Source organism: Micromys minutus (genome assembly GCF_963924665.1).
Source record: "Micromys minutus genome assembly, chromosome: 13".
NCBI classification, from domain to species: Eukaryota; Metazoa; Chordata; class Mammalia; order Rodentia; family Muridae; genus Micromys; species Micromys minutus.
The window spans coordinates 31,084,402-31,103,816 of record NC_137982.1 but is presented as its reverse complement, the minus strand read 5'-3'; positions in this window follow the sequence as shown (position 1 = coordinate 31,103,816).

Sequence of the window (19,415 nt, the reverse complement as noted above, 5' to 3'; positions counted from 1 at the left end):
GAATAAAATTTCCTATAGATTTCAGTGAAGACTGTAACAACAACTTTTTCTCTGGTACCTACTATGCAGACTCACCATGCAAAATTATAATTTATCAGCCACCCAACTATGTGAAACTCTCTTATGTATGAACTATATTCTAAATAACCTTGACGCATTCATGCTATTGACTCTGCTTCATAGGAGAACCATAAACAGCACAGTGGCCTCATACTCTCCTGAAATTTGCGTAACTGCATACCTGTAGTCGTGTACATGAATGTGACTTTGATCATTCTGGGATATTTTATAGACTTTCAAAGATATCCATGGGCTTTTCACTCTCTAGATCTTCTTAGAAGTGTGGTCAGGTTCTTTTTTCTACAAGCTGTCCTCAGAGCTTAGGCAACAATTGGCCATTCGCTGTTTTCTGCATGTGCCCTGGGAACTAATATCTTTTCAGAAGTAAGTAGATAAGCCATGATCCATAAATAAGGATTTTCTGTGAAGTAGACTCTGCGTTATTGACTATCAGTGGAGGAGTACTAAATTTGTTCTGACTTCACCAATGGCTTGAAAGACTTTTGGTTTATATATCTGTTGTGCTTGTGAGGCTGCTGATTTTTCCAAAGAAACTCTTTATAGGTTATTTTTCCTTTGTGGAGCAAAACAAAAAATTACTAATGTTCTCATTGGCATTCAGACAATTTAGCCTCTGCTGTTCTTTGGTAGTAACTTTGTTTATTTTCATTTATAAGTTTGAGAGAGTCTACTTTTTTATTAAACATTTATTTCCGTTTTATGTATGCGTGTTTTGGCTGCATGTGTCTGTGTGCCATGTGCATGCTGTGTCCACTGAGGCCTGAATAGGGCATTGGATGCCCTGGCACTGGGGTAACAGATGGTTGTGAACTTCTTTGTGGGTTCTGGGAACAAAATTCAAGTCCTTTAGAAAAGCAATTGGAGCTATAAGCCATCCCTTCAGCTCAAAGCAAAATTCGAATTACACACGTGAATGTTTCTTCATCTTCAGAATGGTAGGTGGCATCCTGAAATGACACTTTCAGATAAGTCTCTGCTTGGTGTGATCTACGCCAAAGGAAAGGCATGATACGTCAACTTTCACATTTTATTTAACTTAGCTCGGTGCTCTTTGAATATTTTAAAATGAGCAAATTATTTATTGAAATAAGTTTTGGCAGGAAATAATAAAGTAAACTAAAAACAAGCTTTCTAAATTATTACTGGTTTTAATTGGTTCAAAGAAATATGTTGCTTTATCCTGTCTTCTTGCTTCTCTTTGACTTCTAATTTTTTTCTGAATTTAAATTTTATAAATATTTTATAGTATGGTTCATTTTGTAGTAGAATGTATCATAGAGATTTTAGTCTCATACCTGTTTCTTGGAAGGACAGGAGTGGACAGTATCAGAACACACTATTTGAATGCCTATGATATGCCTCATAATAATGAAAGTCATGTATTTTCATGTGATTTATGTAAAAATTTGTTTTGTATAAGGTACACGTAAAATTAGTAAAAAGAGTTATTTAAGATTTGTTATATTTTTAAGAAGTAATAAAACATATTTAGCACTTTTGTGATCCTAGGCTTTGAGTCTAGCACTTTTAGGACCTTAGGGTTTGAGATTATTTGAAGATAATTTGGTATTTGGTAACTTACTATTTTTAGACTTGAAAAACTATTTAAGAATAATGAAAGCCAGAGGAAAGATAAGTTCCTCCTTTCCTTCTTCCCTCCCTTCCTCCCTCTCTTCCTCCCCCCCTTCCTCCCTTTAGAGACAGGCTTTCTGTGTGCAGACCTGACTAGTTTGGTGCTCACAGAGTGCTGAGATTATAGATGTCCCATTTTTGTCATGTCTGGACAAAATGTATTTCTAAAGCCAGTACAATATAATTACAAACATGAACAGCACAGAACAGTAAGTTTTAACTTACGAGTTTTTGTTTAATTCAGGTAAGAAAAATTAATCATAATTAAACAAAATTACTAGCTTAATTTTATGACCCACTTTAAGATTTGGAATAGCAACTTCTTTTATTTGGATAAAATTATAAATCATTTCATTTCACATTCTAAAATAAAAGAGTATCTCCCTGATATGTATCTATTATGGCTTACGAACTTCCACTGCTTTACATAAGGTCTCAAATGGGGAATTAGAAGACTTTGAAGTCTCTTCTAGACAAATTCTGGTTTGGCTAGTTGTTAACTGTACATTCTAGTAATCTAGTGTAACGGTTTTGAATTTTAATTTCTAATCTGCAAAATGGCTGAAACATTATCTCCTAGTATCAATGTAAGGACTAAATAAGAGAATATGTGAATGTTTTAAAACTAAGTCTAATCAATACATATTTTAAAATAAGTTATAATTTAAATATTATAAGTGCTAATCCCCTGTTCACATACATACATCTAGTCAAAACACATAAAATAAAATGAATACATGTAATTGAAAAATTCAAAATATGTAACTGCAGATGATACACAGTGTAAAATAGATTTCTGATGGCTTCTTATCCATTACACGAAGATGTCTAAAGAACATTGTCAGGCTTAGGTTGGCCCAACTAAATTCTAATCAGATATTAATAATCTGAGCCATGCGCAGAGAACTTCTACAGCATATCACTTTTTTATGCTACTCATTGTGAACAAGAGTCTTTATGCTATGTCATTAGCAAGAGTCATTGAGAATTGTTTGGCCTTGGTTCTGTTGTTGCAGAGATCTCTCAGTTGGTGTGTATATTAAGTAGTCAAAAGTTCTAATTGTGCTCACAACAAATACTGAGCCCAAAAATATCTAGCCCATTTTATTAGATTATTCTTCATCCGTGTTCTCTATACATGTCTTTTCCTCTTGCTATCTTGTTTTATCTGCTGCAAGAAAACATTTCTGTTCACTTAATGGATTTCAGAACCATCTGATATTTATCTTGATTTGGATGTCATTCAGAGTGTTTGCAATAAAAGCGATTTTCTCTATGCCTCTCTAATACCGTGATCCGTCACTGCCACTCGGCTGGGTGCCCTTGGTGTTGTCTTCCTTTTGATGAAATATTTCATGAAAATAATATGAAATGCATAAATGTGCATTTTTAGAAAGTTAATTTGGAATATTAGGTGGGGTGGTTAGGTGGATGTAGCAGGTTTGTACACTTAAATAGAAGTATTAGCCTGGTGTCATTTTAAACATGATGATTTTTATGAAATAATTAAAAAAGAGATACAGGTGGTAATTAAAGAAGCTCATTTGTGATCTACATATTCATGGGAAATGAAACTCCAGAATCAAACTGCCATCCAGATGGGGTCTTCAAAGCCTGACGTTGCTTTAGTGAATCTAGAGCACTCAAATATTCATGAAAACTTTGAAACTTGTTTTTAAGCTGATGTCAAAGAGATGAAGAGAGCGAGGGGAGTTTACCTTTTCTGTTGTTGTGTCTGGAGTGAAATCTTACTGGTGAGCATAGCGTGCATTTTATCCAGCCCAAGGTTTTTGCTTTTTCTCTTTATACTGCTGCAGACTCACGCAAGCTTAACTTTCCCGAGAAAAAGCAAAGAGAAAGGTAGTTAGTTATTTCAACTACGCCCAAATAACCACTCGCTTTTACCGATTCGTGCCTCTTCATGCTCTCACGAGAGGATAGACCTTCTTGCTCCATGAATATCAGTTATTTAAGGATGCAGGAATGCCAGCTATATTAGAAAACTTGGCTGTGAAGAACTTCCTGTACCTTAATAGATATACTTTAATTAATTTAAATACTGTACAATATTGGCATCTTCCAAAACACCAAATGTTAGCCTAACTAGTATATATGAGATTATTTTTTATTAATCAAAAAATACTTTAAAAAATTATTATTATTATTTATATATATACAAATTATATACACAAATTATATATATACAAATTATATATATATATACAAATTATATATATACAAATTATATATATATACAAATTATATATATATATATATATATATATATATATATATATATAGTGGGTTTGTGGAGCATTTGATCTTTCTGTTTTTCTACTCCTGGTTTTTGCTGCTAGCAGGTGGTAGAAGACACCAGCCTGTAACAGATTTTAGTCATGGCTAAATACTAGGGCACTATTTATAGTCAAATGTAAATGAAAGAGAAGACAACCTAGCTAAGCAATGGCACTATGTCTGATGGGGAAGAGAATAGCAAAAATCTCTCTGTGACATTTCAGAGTTATAAATTTGCAATGGGGGTGGGGTAGAATTTACTAAAGCCATTTATGCTTTGAACAATGAGTATAACCTCTTTTTGAAGTAAAATGCCTTCAGTTTTGCAAGAAAAAAAAAAAGAAAAGAAAAAAAAGGAAAAAAATCCTTGATAAACCTGAGTTTCATGCTATGGCTCATAGGCTCAGTTTGCAAAAACACCTGTATAAGTCATTTTGACATCTCTGCCTCTGCTTTTCCTTCCCTCCCTACTGCCTTTCTTCTCCCCTCCTTCCTTTTCTCCTCCCCTCCCCTTCCCTTCCTTATCCTCCCCTCCCCTTCCCTCTTTTCTTCTCTCCTTTCCTCTCTCCTCCTTTGCCCTCCTCCTCCCTCTCTCTCCCTCTCTACCTCTCCCCCTCTCCTTCCCCCACTCATGAAAGGATAAAGGAAGAATCTTGAAGTTGGAGAAGTTTTGACCAAGCAAAATGAAACTACTATACAGGAGTCATGAAGAAGAGGGCTTTGTGTAAAAAGTGGAGAGCACATTCTTCTACATACATTCCATCCCTTTTTAAAATTTAAACATGTTGACAAGTAAACATTGGTATCAATGAACTTCCTGGAATTTACTGTCCATGGTGAACAAATCATCAGCCTTTTCTCTTCTGAGATCCTAGGTTGATTTTTTTCTGCTATTTCTCAAAAATCATCAGCTTTGCTGAGAATTCTCTTCAATCAGCTCAACTTGTCTCAGAAACAGGAAAGGAACTTTTAAAAAAATATTTATTTTTTATTTAAATAAAGAATTTATTATCTAACTTTCACACAATATATCTTGATGATAGTTTCCCCTCCCTGTACTTGTGCCAGTGTCTCTTCCCCTCTAGATCTACTCTCTTTCGATCGATTAGAAAAAAAAAAGGCTTCCAAGAGATAGCAACCAACATGACAAAATAGACGATGATGTAAAAACTATCATATCAAAGTTGGAAACAGCAGTCCAACAGGAGGGAAAAGTCCCAAGAACAGGAAGAAGAGTCAGAAACCCACTTGGTCTCAGTCATGAATCTCATTAAAATACTAGGTTAATAGCTATAATATAGACTCAGAGGACCCGGTGTAAACACATGTAGGCTTGCTACTGTGCTTGCTGCTCAGTATCCGTGAGTTTGTATGTTGACTTAGGTGGCTTTGTTCTCCAGGTGTCTTCTATCCCTGCTGGCTCTTATAATCTTTTTACCTCCACTTCTATGGGATTCCTTTAGCTCTGGCAGAAAGAATACGAAGGAGAACTCCAATTTATTTTTTTTCAATTTTATTGGATATTCTCTGTATTTACATTTCATATTTATACACTAGCCCCTTCCCTCCCTCCTCCCCCTCAACTTGCTTCCATGAAGGTGCTTCCTCTCCAAATCACTCTCTCCACCTCAGTGCCTTGGCTGTTAATGGTGTTGTTCTTCCCATGAGGGTGCAAACCTTTCAGCTCTTTCAGTACTTTCTCTAGTTCTTTCACTGGGATCCGCCATGTTTAGTCTGATGTTTAGCTGCAAGCTTCCTCATCTGTAGCTATATGAATCTGGGAGTACCTCTGAGGAGACATCCATGTCCGGTTCCTGCCGGTTTTTATACAGGAGAATACAGGTAAACAGGTAGAAGCCCTGAAAGAGGAAACATAAATACCTTCAAAAATTTCAGGAAAACACAACAAAAAGAGATGAAGGAATTGAACAAAACCATCCATGATCTAAAAATGGACACTGAAACAAAAAAGAAATCACAAAGGGAGACAACACCGGATATGGAAAGCTTAGAAAAGAGATCAGAAATCATAGATGCCAGTATTATCAACAGAATACAAGAGATAGAAGAGAGAGAATCTCAGTTGCTGAAGATACCATAAAAACGTTTACACGACCATCAAAGAAAGTGAAAAATGTAAAATCCTTCTAACTCAAAACATTCAGGAAATCCAAAGCACAATGAGAAAACCAAATCCAAGGATAATAGGTATAGACGAGAACAAAGATTCCCACCTTAAAGGGCCAGTAAGTATCTTCAACAAAATCATAGAAGAAAACTTCGTTAACCTAAAGAAAGTGATGCCCATAAACATACAAGAAGCGTACAGAACTCCAAATGGACTCTACCAGAAAAGAAATTCTTTCTTTCACATAATAAAACACTAAATGCACAAAACAAAAAATTAAAAGCAGTAAAAAAAAAAGGTCAAGTAACATATAAAGCAGACCTATGAGAATTATACTATACTTCTCAATAGAGTCTATGAAAACTAGAAAATACTGAGTAGATGTCAATCAGATGGTAGGAGAACACAAATGCCAGCCCAGGCTACTATACCCAGCAAAACTCTTAATTAACAAAGATGGAGAAAACAAGATATTCTATGATAAAGCCATTTTTATACAACATCTTTTCACAAATAAAGCCCTTCAAGGATTAATAGATGGAAAACTCTAACACAAGGAGGAAAACTACACCCTTAAAAAAGAAGAAAGTAATCTTCTCTCAACAAACCCAAAATAGCAACACAACCATAATTCCACCTCAAATAACAAAACTATCAGGAACAACAATCACTATTCATTAATATTTCTTAACATCATTAATGGACTCAGTTCACTAATAAACAGATATAGACTAACAGACTGGATATGTAAACAGGATCCAGCATTTTGCTGCATACAGAAAACACAATCAGATACAAAGACAGACACTACTTTAGAGTAAAAATCTGGAAAAAAATTTCTAAGCAAATGGTCTCAAGAAACAAGCTAGAGTAGCTGTTCTAATATTGAATAAAACCAATTTTAACCAAAACTTATCAAAAATATAAAAAAAGACACCTCATACTCATCAAAGGAAAAATCTACTATAAAAACTCTCAATTCTAAATGTCTATGATGCAAATGCAAGGGTACCTACATTTATAAAAGAAAATTTACTAAACCCAAGGCACAAATTGCACCTCACCCAACAATAGTGGGAGATTTAACACCACACTCTTATCAATGGACAGATTATGGAGACAGAAACTAAACAGAGACAAGTTGAAACTAGCAGAAGTTATGAACAAAACATAACAGATATCTACAGAACATTTCATCCTAAAATAAAAAAATATACCTTCTTCTCAGCTGCTCACAGTACTTTCTCCGAAACTGACCATATACTCAGTCACAATAAAGGCTTTAACAGATACATGAATACTGAAATAAACACATGCATCCTATAAGATCCTCAATAACAATATAAACAACAGAAAACCCATATATTCATGGAAGATGAACAATGTGCTACTCAATGATAGCCTGGACAAAGATAAAATAAATAAAAAAAGACTTTTTAGAATTTAATAAAAATGATTGCACAACATACCTAAACTTATGGTACGAAATAAAAGCAGTGCTAAGAGAAAAACCCATAACTTTGAGTGCCTCCAAAATGAAACTTGAGAGAGCATACACTGGCACCGTGATAGCACACCTGAAAACTCTAGAACAACAACAACAAAACCCCCAAATACACCCAAGGGGATTAGAGGGCAGGAGATAATCCAATTTAGAGTTGAAATCAACTAAGTAGAAACAAAAATAAAAATACTAAGAATCAACAAAACCAGGAGCTGGTTCTTTGAGAAAATTATCAAGATAGATAAACTTTTAGCCAGAGTAACCAGAGGGCTCAGAGCCTGTATCAAAATTTACAAAATCAGAAATGAAAAGGGAGACTAACAATAGATACTGAGGAAATTTAAAAATTCCATCAGATTCTACTACAAAAGCCTATACTGAACAAAACTGGAAAATCTGAACGAAATGGACATTTTTTAGACAGATACTAAGTACCAAAGTTAAAGCAAGATTAGACAAATCATCTAAACCTTCCCAAAACCCATAGAGAAATAGAAACAATCATTCAAAGTTTCCCTACCAAAAATAGCCCACGACCAAATGTGTTTAGTGTAGAATTGTATCAGACCTTCAAAGAAGATCTAATATCAATACTCTTCAAACTATTCTACAAACTAGAAACAGAAGGAACACTACCCAATTCCTAATTGAAGCCAAAAGTAGACTAATATCTGAACCATACAAAACCCCAACAAAAAAGTGAACTTAAGACCAATTTCCCTTATGAATATTGATGCAGAAATACTCAGTAAAATTCTTACAAACCAAATCCAAGAACATGTCAAAACAATCATTCACCACACTCAAGTAGGCTTCTTCCCAGGGATAGTTCTATATACTGAAATCTACCAATGTAATCCACTATATAAACAAATGCAAAGAAACCCACAGGAACATCTAATTAGATGCTGAGAAACCATTTGACAAAATTCAGCACCCCTTCATGTTAAAAGTCTCGGAAGGATCAGGAACTCGTGGCTTAAACTTTTTTTTTTTTTTCTTACAACTTTATTTAAAAAAGAGATGTTCAGGACGCAGAGCAGAGCCTGGCCCAACCACCAGCCGGAAAGGCGGCTCGTACAGGCTGAGCTACTGTGACCTGGAACAGATCTTAGGAACTTCTGTTCCCACCCGGAGAGGACTTCAGGACACAGAGCAGAGCCTGGCCCAACCACCAGCCGGAAAGACGGCTTGTACAGGCTGAGCAACTGGTGAGTGGGAGACCTAGGCTGCGGGGGAGCAGAGGGATCTCTGCGGAGTGCACACAGAAAGGGCACCCCCTGCCCTGACCTGCCCTGTCCTCCCCGATCCAGTGACCGGGAACAGATCTTAGGAACTTCTGTTCCCACCCGGAGAGGACTTCAGGACGCAGAGCAGAGCCTGGCCCAACCACCAGCCGAAAAGGCGGCTCGTACAGGCTGAGCTACTGTGACCTGGAACAGATTTAGGAACTTCTGTTCCCACCCGGAGAGGACTTCAGGACGCAGAGCAGAGCCTGGCCCAACCACCAGCCGGAAAGGCGGCTCGTACAGGCTGAGCAACTGTGACTGGGAACAGATCTTAGGAACTTCTGTTCCCACCCGGAGACGACTTCAGGACGCAGAGCAGAGCCTGGCCCAACCACCAGCCGGAAAGGCGGCTCGTACAGGCTGAGCAACTGTGACTGGGAACAGATCTTAGGAACTTCTGTTCCCACCCGGAGAGGACTTCGGGACGCAGAGCAGAGCCTGGCCCAACCACCAGCCGGAAAGGCGGCTCGTACAGGCTGAGCAACTGGTGAGTGGGAGACCTAGGCTGCGGGGGAGCAGAGGGATCTCTGCGGAGTGCACACGGAAAGGGCACCCCCTGCTCTGACCTGCCCTGTCCTCCCCGATCCAGTGACCGGGAACAGATCTTAGGAACTTCTGTTCCCACCCGGAGACGACTTCAGGACACAGAGCAGGGCCTGGCCCAACAGCCAGCCGGAAAGGTGGCTCGGAGAGGCTGAGCATCTGTGACCAGGAACAGATCTTAGGAACGTCTGTTCCCACCCGGGGGCGACTTCAGGACGCAGAGCAGAGCCTGTCCCAGCTACCACCCGGAACCTGGGCTGCTGGGGAGTAGAGAGATCTCTGAGAAGTGCACACGGAAAGTGTACCAGGGACACAGACCAGATACAAGGGAAAGGCAAGAACATATCACTGACAACAAAATGGCAAGAGGAAAGAGAAAGAGTATATCCCAAGGAAACCAAGACAATCTAGCAACACCAGAACCCAGCTCTCCGATAGTAGCAAACATAGGAATTCCAAACACTCCAGAGAAAGAAGACACAGACCTGAAAACATGCCTCAAGACGCTGATAGAGTTACTTAAACAAGAAAGGGAGGAAAAGCAAAAAGATTCAGAAGCTTTTAAAGAAGAAACAAGAAAAACACTCAAAGAACTCAAAGAACGAGATGAAAACAGAACCAAAGAAATAAAGGAATGGAAGAGGGAAATTAAAACAGAAATTGACACAATAAAGAAAGCGCTAAAAGAGATAACCCTAGAGTCAGAACACCAAAAAAAGAAATCAGGAGTCACAGAAGCAAGCATCTCCAACAGATTACAAGAGATCGAGGAGAGAATCTCGGGGGCAGAAGACAACATTGCAAACATAGACAAAACAGCCAGAGAAGATGCAAAAAACAAAAAGCTCCTAACCCAAAATGTCCAGGAAATACAAGACACAATGAGAAGACCGAACCTAAGGATAATAGGAATAGAAGAGGGAGAAGAGTATCAACTAAGAGGCACAGTAAATATCTTCAACAAAATCATAGAAGAAAACTTCCCTACCCTCAAGAATGAGATGACCACGAGCATAAAAGAAGCCTTCAGAACTCCAAATAGGTTGGACCAGAAAAGAAATACCTCCCGACACATAATAGTAAAAACATCAAGTGCCCAAAGTAAAGAAAGAATACTAAAAGCAGTAAGGGAAAAAGGTCAGGTAACATATAAAGGCAGACCAATCAGGCTCACACCCGATTTCTCAACAGAGACTATGAAAGCTAGAAGAGCCTGGACAGACATCATGCACTCCTTAAGAGAGCACAAGTGCCAGCCCAAGCTGCTATACCCAGCAAAACTATCAATCACCATCGATGGAGAGACAAAGATATTTCAAGACAAATCAAAATTCACACAATATCTGACCACAAACCCAGCACTACAATGAATTATAGGTGGAAAACCCAATACAAGGAGGGAAAATACAGCCTAGTAAAAACAAGAAAACTCCTAAACAAGAAAACTAAAGAAAAAAAAACACAGACACAACTCAACCCAAAAAAGCAAAAATGGCAGGAAACAGAAACAATTATTCCTTGATATCTATTAACATAAATGGTCTCAACTCCCCAATAAAGAGACATAGACTATCAGACTGGATACATAAACAAAATCCAGCCTTTTGCTGCATACAGGAAACTCATCTCAGAGACAGAGACAGACACTATCTCAGAGTAAAAGGGTGGGAAAAAAACTTCCAAGCAAACAGCTCCAAGAAGCAAGCTGGAGTGGCTATTCTAATATCGAATAAAGTAAATTTCCAACCAAAAGTTATCAAAAAAGATAAAGAAGGACACTTTTTACTCATTACCGGAGAAATCTGTCAGGAGGAACTCTCAATCCTTAACATATATGCTTCAAATAAAAAATCACCCACATTCATAAAAGAAACTCTACTAAAGCTCAAAAAATACATTTCACCCCACACAATAATAGTGGGAGACTTTAATACCCCACTCTCACCAATGGACAGATCAGGGAAACAGAAACTGAACAAGGACACTGCAAAACTAGCAGAGACTTTGAACCAACTAGAATTAATAGATATATACAGAACATACTATCCTAAAGTAAAAGAATACACCTTCTTCTCACCACCCCATGGCACCTTCTCGAAAATTGACCACATAATTGGACACAGAACGAGCCTTCATCGATATAAGAAGATTGAAATACTCCCATGCATCCTCTCAGATCACCATGGTCTACGGCTGGTCTTTAACAACAACAAAGACAACAAAATGCCCACATACACATGGAAACTAAACAACACTTTGTTAAAGGATAGCAGGGTCAAAGAAGAAATAAAGAAAGAAATTAAGGATTTTCTAGAATTCAACGAAAACGAAAACACAACATACCCAAACCTATGGGATGCAATGAAAGCAGTATTGAGAGGAAAACTCATTGCCCTAAGTGCTTCCAAAAAGAAACTGGAGAGAGCTCACATCAGCAACCTGACAGCACAGCTAAAAGCACTAGAACAAAAGGAAGCAGATATACCCAAAAAGAGTAGACGGCAAGAAATAATCAAAATTAGGGCAGAAATAGACCAAATAGAAACAAAAAAAAAAAAAAAAACACTGAAAAAATCAACAAAACAAAGAGTTGGTTTTTTGAGAAAATCAACAAGATTGATAAACCCCTAGCCAGACTAACTAAAGGGCAAAGAGAGAGTATCCAAATTAACAAAATCGAAAGGAAAGTGGTGACATAACAACTAAAACTAAGGAAATTCAAGAAATCATCAGATCCTACTACAAAAACTTATACTCCACAAAATTGGAAAATCTGGAGGAAATGGACGAATTCCTAGACAGATACAAGGTCCCAAAGTTTAACCAGGACCAATTAAACCATCTAAATAACCCTATAACACCTAAAGAAATAGAAGAAGTCATCAAAAGCCTCCCAACTAAAAAAAGCCCAGGTCCAGATGGGTTCAGTGCAGAATTTTATCAGACATTTATTGGGGATATAACACCAATATTCGCCAAGCTATTCCAAAAGATAGAATCAGATGGAATATTACCCAACTCATTTTTTGAGGCTACAATAACCCTCGTACGTAAGCCACACAAAGACCCTACAAGGAAAGAGAACTTCAGACCAATCTCACTTATGAACATTGATGCAAAAATACTCAACAAAATCCTTGCAAACCGAATCCAAGAACACATCAAAACCATCATTCATCATGACCAAGTAGGCTTCATCCCTGGGATGCAGGGATGGTTTAACATAAGGAAATCTATCAATGTAATCCACCATATAAACAAACTTAAAGACCAAAATCACATGGTCATCTCACTAGATGCTGAGAAAGCATTCGACAAAATCCAACACCCCTTCATGTTAAAAGTCCTGGAAAGAACAGGAATCCAAGGCCCATATTTAAACATAATAAAAGCAATATACAGCAAATTAACAGCCAACATCAAACTTAATGGCGAGAAACTTGAAGCAATCCCACTAAAATCAGGGACTCGACAAGGCTGCCCACTCTCTCCCTACCTATTCAACATAGTCCTGGAAGTCCTGGCTGGAGCAATTAGACAGCAAAAGGAGATCAAGGGGATACAAATCGGAAAGGAAGAGATAAAAACATCACTCTTTGCCGATGACATGATAGTGTACTTGAGTGACCCCAAAAATTCCACCAGAGAACTCCTACAGCTGATAAACAAGTTCAGCAAAGTGGCCGGATACAAAATTAACTCAAACAAATCAGTAGCCTTCCTATACTCAAAGGACAAACATGTGGAGAAAGAAATTAGGGAAAAGGTACCCTTCACAATAGTTACAAAAACTATGAAATACCTTGGTGTGACTCTAACTAAGGAAGTAAAGGACCTGTATGACAAGAACTTCAAACCTCTAAAGAAAGAAATTGAGGAGGATCTCAGAAAATGGAAAGATCTCCCATGCTCATGGATTGGAAAGATCAACATCTTAAAAATGGCTATCCTACCAAAAGCAATCTACAGATTCAATGCAATCCCCATCAAAATTCCAACCCAGTTCTTCATGGAATTGGAAAGATCAATGTGCAATTTCATATGGAATAACAAAAGACCTAGAATAGCGAAATCCATCCTCAACAACAAAAAAACATCTGCGGGAATCACTATCCCTGACTTCAAGCTATATTACTAGGCAATTGTGCTGAAAACTGCATGGTACTGGTACAGAAATAGGCAAGTGGATCAATGGAATAGAATAGAAGATCCAGAAATGAGCCCTCATGTATATGGTCACCTGATTTTTGACAAAGGAGCAGTAAACATTCAATGGAAAAAGGACAGCCTATTCAACAAATGGTGCTGGTCCAACTGGCACTCAACATGCAAGAGAATGAAAATAGACCCGTTCTTATCTCCTTGTACAAAGCTCAAGTGTAAGTGGATTAAAGATCTCCACATTAAACCAGATACACTGGAACTATTAGATGAGAAAGTAGGGAAAACCTTAGAACACATAGGCACAGGAGAAAATTTCCTGAACAAAACACCAATGGCTCAAGCTCTAAGGTCAAAGATTAACAAATGGGACTTAATGAGATTGCAAAGTTTCTGTAAGGCTAAGGACATCGTCAAGAAAACAAAAAGGCAACCAACAGAATGGGAAAAGATCTTTACCAACACCACATCAGATAGAGGCCTAATATCCAAGGTGTACAAGGAACTCAAAAAGCTAGACACCAGAGAATCAAATAACCCTATTAAAAAATGGGGTACAGAGCTAAACAAATCATTTTCAGTTGAGGAACACCGAATGGCCGAGAAACATCTGAGGAAGTGCTCGACATCCTTAGCCATCAGGGAAATGCAAATCAAAACAACCCTAAGATTCCACCTCACACCAGTCAGATTGGCCAAGATCCAAAACTCAGATGACAGCAGATGCTGGCGAGGCTGCGGAGAAATAGGAACACTTCTTCACTGTTGGTGGGGTTGCAAGCTAATACAACCACTCTGGAAATCTGTCTGGCGATACCTCAGAAAATTGGATATAGTACTACCTGAAGACCCAGCTATTCCACTTCTGGGCATATACCCCAGAGACACTTTAATACACAACAAAGATATATGCACCACAATGTTCATAGCGGCTCTATTTATAATAGCCAGAAGCTGGAAGGAACCCAGATGTCCTTCAGAAGACGAATGGATACAAAAATTGTGGTACATATACACAATGGAATACTACTCAGCCACCAGAAACAATGACTTAACCAAATTCTTAAGAAAATGGCTGCATCTAGAGAAGATCATCCTGAGTGAGATAACCCAGTCACAAAAGAACAGACATAATATGCAGTCACTGATAGTGGGATGCTAACCCCAGAGGCTTGCACTCCCCCAGAAACAACTCTCAGACTGTATGAAGTCCAAGAAATAAAGACAACAAAAACTATACATATATTCACAAAACAAGAAGACTTTGACTATTTCCATGTTGCGTTTTGTTTTGCATGTACTTTACGCTTATTGCAACTAGTACGTTTTCAATGCATACTGTCAAGCCCTTGAAAAAAATCAAGTACTGACTAAAAAACATATTCACATGGTTTTATGTAAAATTTATTTTAATGTCTGAAAAAACAGTACTGACAAAAATGTATAATTTTAAGCAAAAAATGTTTAAAATCTTTAAAAACATAATAAGATGCTAGTCTTTTGTGTAGATGGAAATATCTCAAGAAACACTTCTTGTTATGATTAATAATTTGAGTCTTATTTGTAACAGATAAGAGACCAATGTATTTTCCATGTATTTTCATGTTAAAAAAAAATAAATCTTGTTTTGAAGACAAAAAAAAAAAAATAAAAAAATAAAAAAGAGATACATGTGAGGATTTTTTAAAAAGCATTTTGGCATAAAACTATATGAATATTGGCTCAAACTTAAACATAGTAAAAGCAATAAGCAGCAAATCAGTAATCACCATCAACTAAATTGTGACAAACTCGAAAAAATCCCACTAAAATCAGGGAATAGACAAGGCTGACTACTTTCTCCTTGCCTATTCAATATAGTACTGGAAGTTCTAGCCAGAGAAATTAGACAACAAAAAGAGGTCAAAGGGACACAAATTTGAAAAAAAGAAGTCAGAATATCACTATTTGGAGATGATTTGATAGTATACTTAAGTGACCCCAAAATTCCATCAGAGTACTTCTAAAGTTGATAAATAACTTCAGCAAGGAGACTGGATATAAAATTAACTCAAACAAATTGGTAGCCTCCCTCTACTCAAAGGATAAGCAGGTTGAGAAAGAAGTTAGGGAAACGACACCCTTCACAATTGTCATGAATAATAAGAAAAACCTTGGTGTGACTCTAACCAAATAAATGAAAGATCTGTATGACAAGAACTTCAAGTCCCTGAAGCAAGAAGATCTCAGAAGATGGAAAGATATTTCGGGCTCATGAATTGGTAGGATTAGTATAGTAAAAATGGCCATCTTGCTAAAGCAATCTACAGAGTTAATGCAATCCCCATCAAAATTTCAACTCAATCTTTCATAGAGTTAGAAAGAGCAATTTGAAAATTCATTTGGAATAACAAAAAACCCCATAATATCGAAAACTATCCTCAACAGTAAAAGAACTTTTAGGGGAATCATCATTCATGACCTCAAACTGTATTACAGAGCAATAGTTATAAAAGCTGTATGGTATTGGTACAGAGACAGGACGGTAGATCAATGGAATGGAATTGAAGACTCAGAAATGAACCCACACACCTATGATCTCTTGGTCTTTGACAAAGGAGCTAAGACCATCCAGTGGAAAAAGGTCAAAATTTTCAACAAATGGTGCTGGTTCAACTGTTGCTTTGCATGTAGAAGAATATAAACCAACCAATTTTCATTTCCTTGTTCAAAGCTCAAGTCCAAGTTGGCCAAAGACCTCCACATCAAACCAGATACACTTAAACTAATAAAAGACAAAGTGAGAAAGAACAATGAACACATGTGCACTGGGGGAAATTTCTTGAACAGAACACTAATGGCCTATACCCTTAAGATCATGAATTTACAAATGGGACCTCATAAAGTTGCAAAGCTTCTGTGAGTCAAATGACACTGTCAGTAAGTCAAAATGGCAACTAATAGATTGGCAAAAGATCTTTACCAATCATACATCAGACAGAGATGTAATATGTAATACATATAAAGAACTCAAGAAATTAGACTCCAGAGAATCAAACAAACTTTAAAAAATCTAGAGAATATCATCCTGAGTGAGATAACCCAGTCACAAAAGAACAGATATAATATGCAGTTACTGATAATTGGATACTAGCTCCAGAAATCTCTGAATACCCAAGAAACAACTCACGGACCATATAAAGCTAAAAAAAAAAAAAAAAAAAAAAGCCAAAAAGTGGAAGCCTCAGTCCTTCTTAGAAAACAAAACAAAAAACCCAGAACAATAAGTGTATAGCACCCTCTTAGAGTGGGGTACACCTAGACCTTAAATCATTAATAACTCAAGAGCTAAGAAGATAGACTTGTGGCAATTTTTGGTATTTAAAAATCATTATGTTTAATCATTACACACCAAGAAACCTTTGACTATTTCCATGTTACATTTTGTTTTACACACACTTTATAATCATTGTAAATAGTAAGATTTCAATGCATACAATCAAACCTTTAAAAAATTAAGTACTAACAAAAATATATTCATATATTTTTATGCTAAAATGCTTTTAATAATCTGTTCATGTATCTCTGTTTTTTAAAATAAAATTGTAAGGAAAAAAATTAAAAAATATATAAAAACACCTAAGACCAAAACAAAACAAATTTTGTACAGATCTAAGCAAGGAACTCTCAATTGATGGGTATTGAATGGCTGAGAAGCACATAAAGAAATGGTCAACATCCTATTCATCAGGAAAATGCAAGTCAAACAAACCTGAGATTCTATGTCACACCAGTTAGAATGGCTTATACCAAAGATTCAGGTGACAGCAGATTCTGTTGTGTATGTGGATAAAAAGAAACTCTCCTTCATTGCTGGTTGGACTGTAAGCTGGTACAACTACTCTGGAAATTAGTCTGTTGGTTCCTCAGAAAATTGGGTATAGTAATATTTGAGGATCCAGCTATTGTACTTCTTATTATATACCTAAAACATGCACCAACATATAAGAAAGACCCACGCTCCACTTTGTTTATAGCAGCCTTATTTATAATAGCCAAAAGCTGAAAACAATTCAGATACCCTGCAAGAGAAGAAAAGATACAGAAAATGTGTTACATTTATACAATGGAATATTACTCAGCTATTAAAAATGAATTCATGAAAGTCTATTGCAAACTAATGGAACTAGAAAATACCATCCTGAATGAGTTAACCAATCACAAAACAACACACATAGTATTCACTCACTAATACGTGGATAGTAGGCCAAAAGCTTGGAATAACTTAGATACAACTCACAGACTATGTGAAGCTCAATAATATGGTAGACCAAAATGTGGATGTTTCAGTTCTTCTCAGAACAGAGAAAAAAATACTCACAGGAAATTGAGGGTGGAAGGGTCTTGGAAGGAATAGAGGAGGAAGAAGGAAAAAGGGGCAGGATCAGGTATGGGAGGAGAATTTGAATAGAGTTATGTAGCAATGAGTTATGTGGAACTGGGAATAGCCACTAGCATGTCCCAGATGCCAGAAAATCAAAAGGCTCCCAGGACCCAAAAGGGTTGAGATTAGCTGAAATGACCAACAAAGCAAAAAAGAACTTGTAGAGGTAAGGCAAGGCCCCTGGTTGGCTGATGAGATGACCCACTCATGTTCAAATTCTTAACACAATATGGCTTCTTTCTAAAGGAAATACAGGGACAAAGTCTGGAGCAGAGACTGAAGCAAAGGTCATCCAGTTACTGCCCTTCCTGGGGATCCACCCTATATACAAACACCAAACCCAGACACTGCTGTGAATGACAAGAAGTGCTTGCTTACAGGATTCTGTTATAGTTGTCTACTGAGAGGCTCTGCCAGAACCTGGCAAGTATAAAATAGCAGGCTCACAGCCAACCATTTGATTAAGCAGAGGGACCCCAATGAGAAGTTAGCAAAAGGACTGAAGGAGCTGAAAGTGTTTGTAACTCCATCAGAAGAACCACAATATCAGCCAACCAGATTCCTTAGAGCTCTCAGGGACTAAACCATCAACTAAAGAGTATACATTGTGGGATTCTGGCTCCAGCTGAATATGTTTCAGAGAATGGTATTATCTGGCATCAATAGGAGAAGAGGACATTGGTACTGTGAAGGCTCAATTTCCCCACTGTAGTATGTTGGAATGCCAGGGTGGTGAGGTGTGAGTGGGTATGTGGAAGAGCACCCTCATATAAGCAGGGAGATTGGACTCAAACAGGGGGTTTCCAGAGGATGGAGGGGAAACTGGGAAAGAGGATAACATTTGAAATGTAAATACATAAAACATCCAATGAAAAAACAGATTATTATTTTTAAAGTTGCATATAGGTAACAATAATTAACAATAAAGGAGACTATTAATTTAAAGGGGAAACAGAAGGGATTCTTGGAGGGTTTTTATGCAAGTAAGGAAAGGGTAAAATTATACTAATACATTTTAAGCTCAAAAATGAAATAAATAATTGAAGAAATAAAGATTACGTGTTTCTGTATGTCTGTATGTGGGTATATGCATGTGAGTGCAGTGCCTGTGGAGGCCAGCAGAGGGTGATAATCTCCTGAAACCGGATTTACAGTCAGCTGTCTGTCAACTCAAATGGGTGCTAGGAACTTAATGAGGGTTGTCTGGAAGAGCAGAAAGTTCTCTTAACTTTAGCATTAGCTCTCCATTCCCTGAACTACCTTAAATCTACTTATTTCCTAATGGTAATTTGTCTAAGGGTAGGGGGAACAACTTTGCTAATATAAAAATTTTAAGTTTTAATTTAATTTAACTTAATT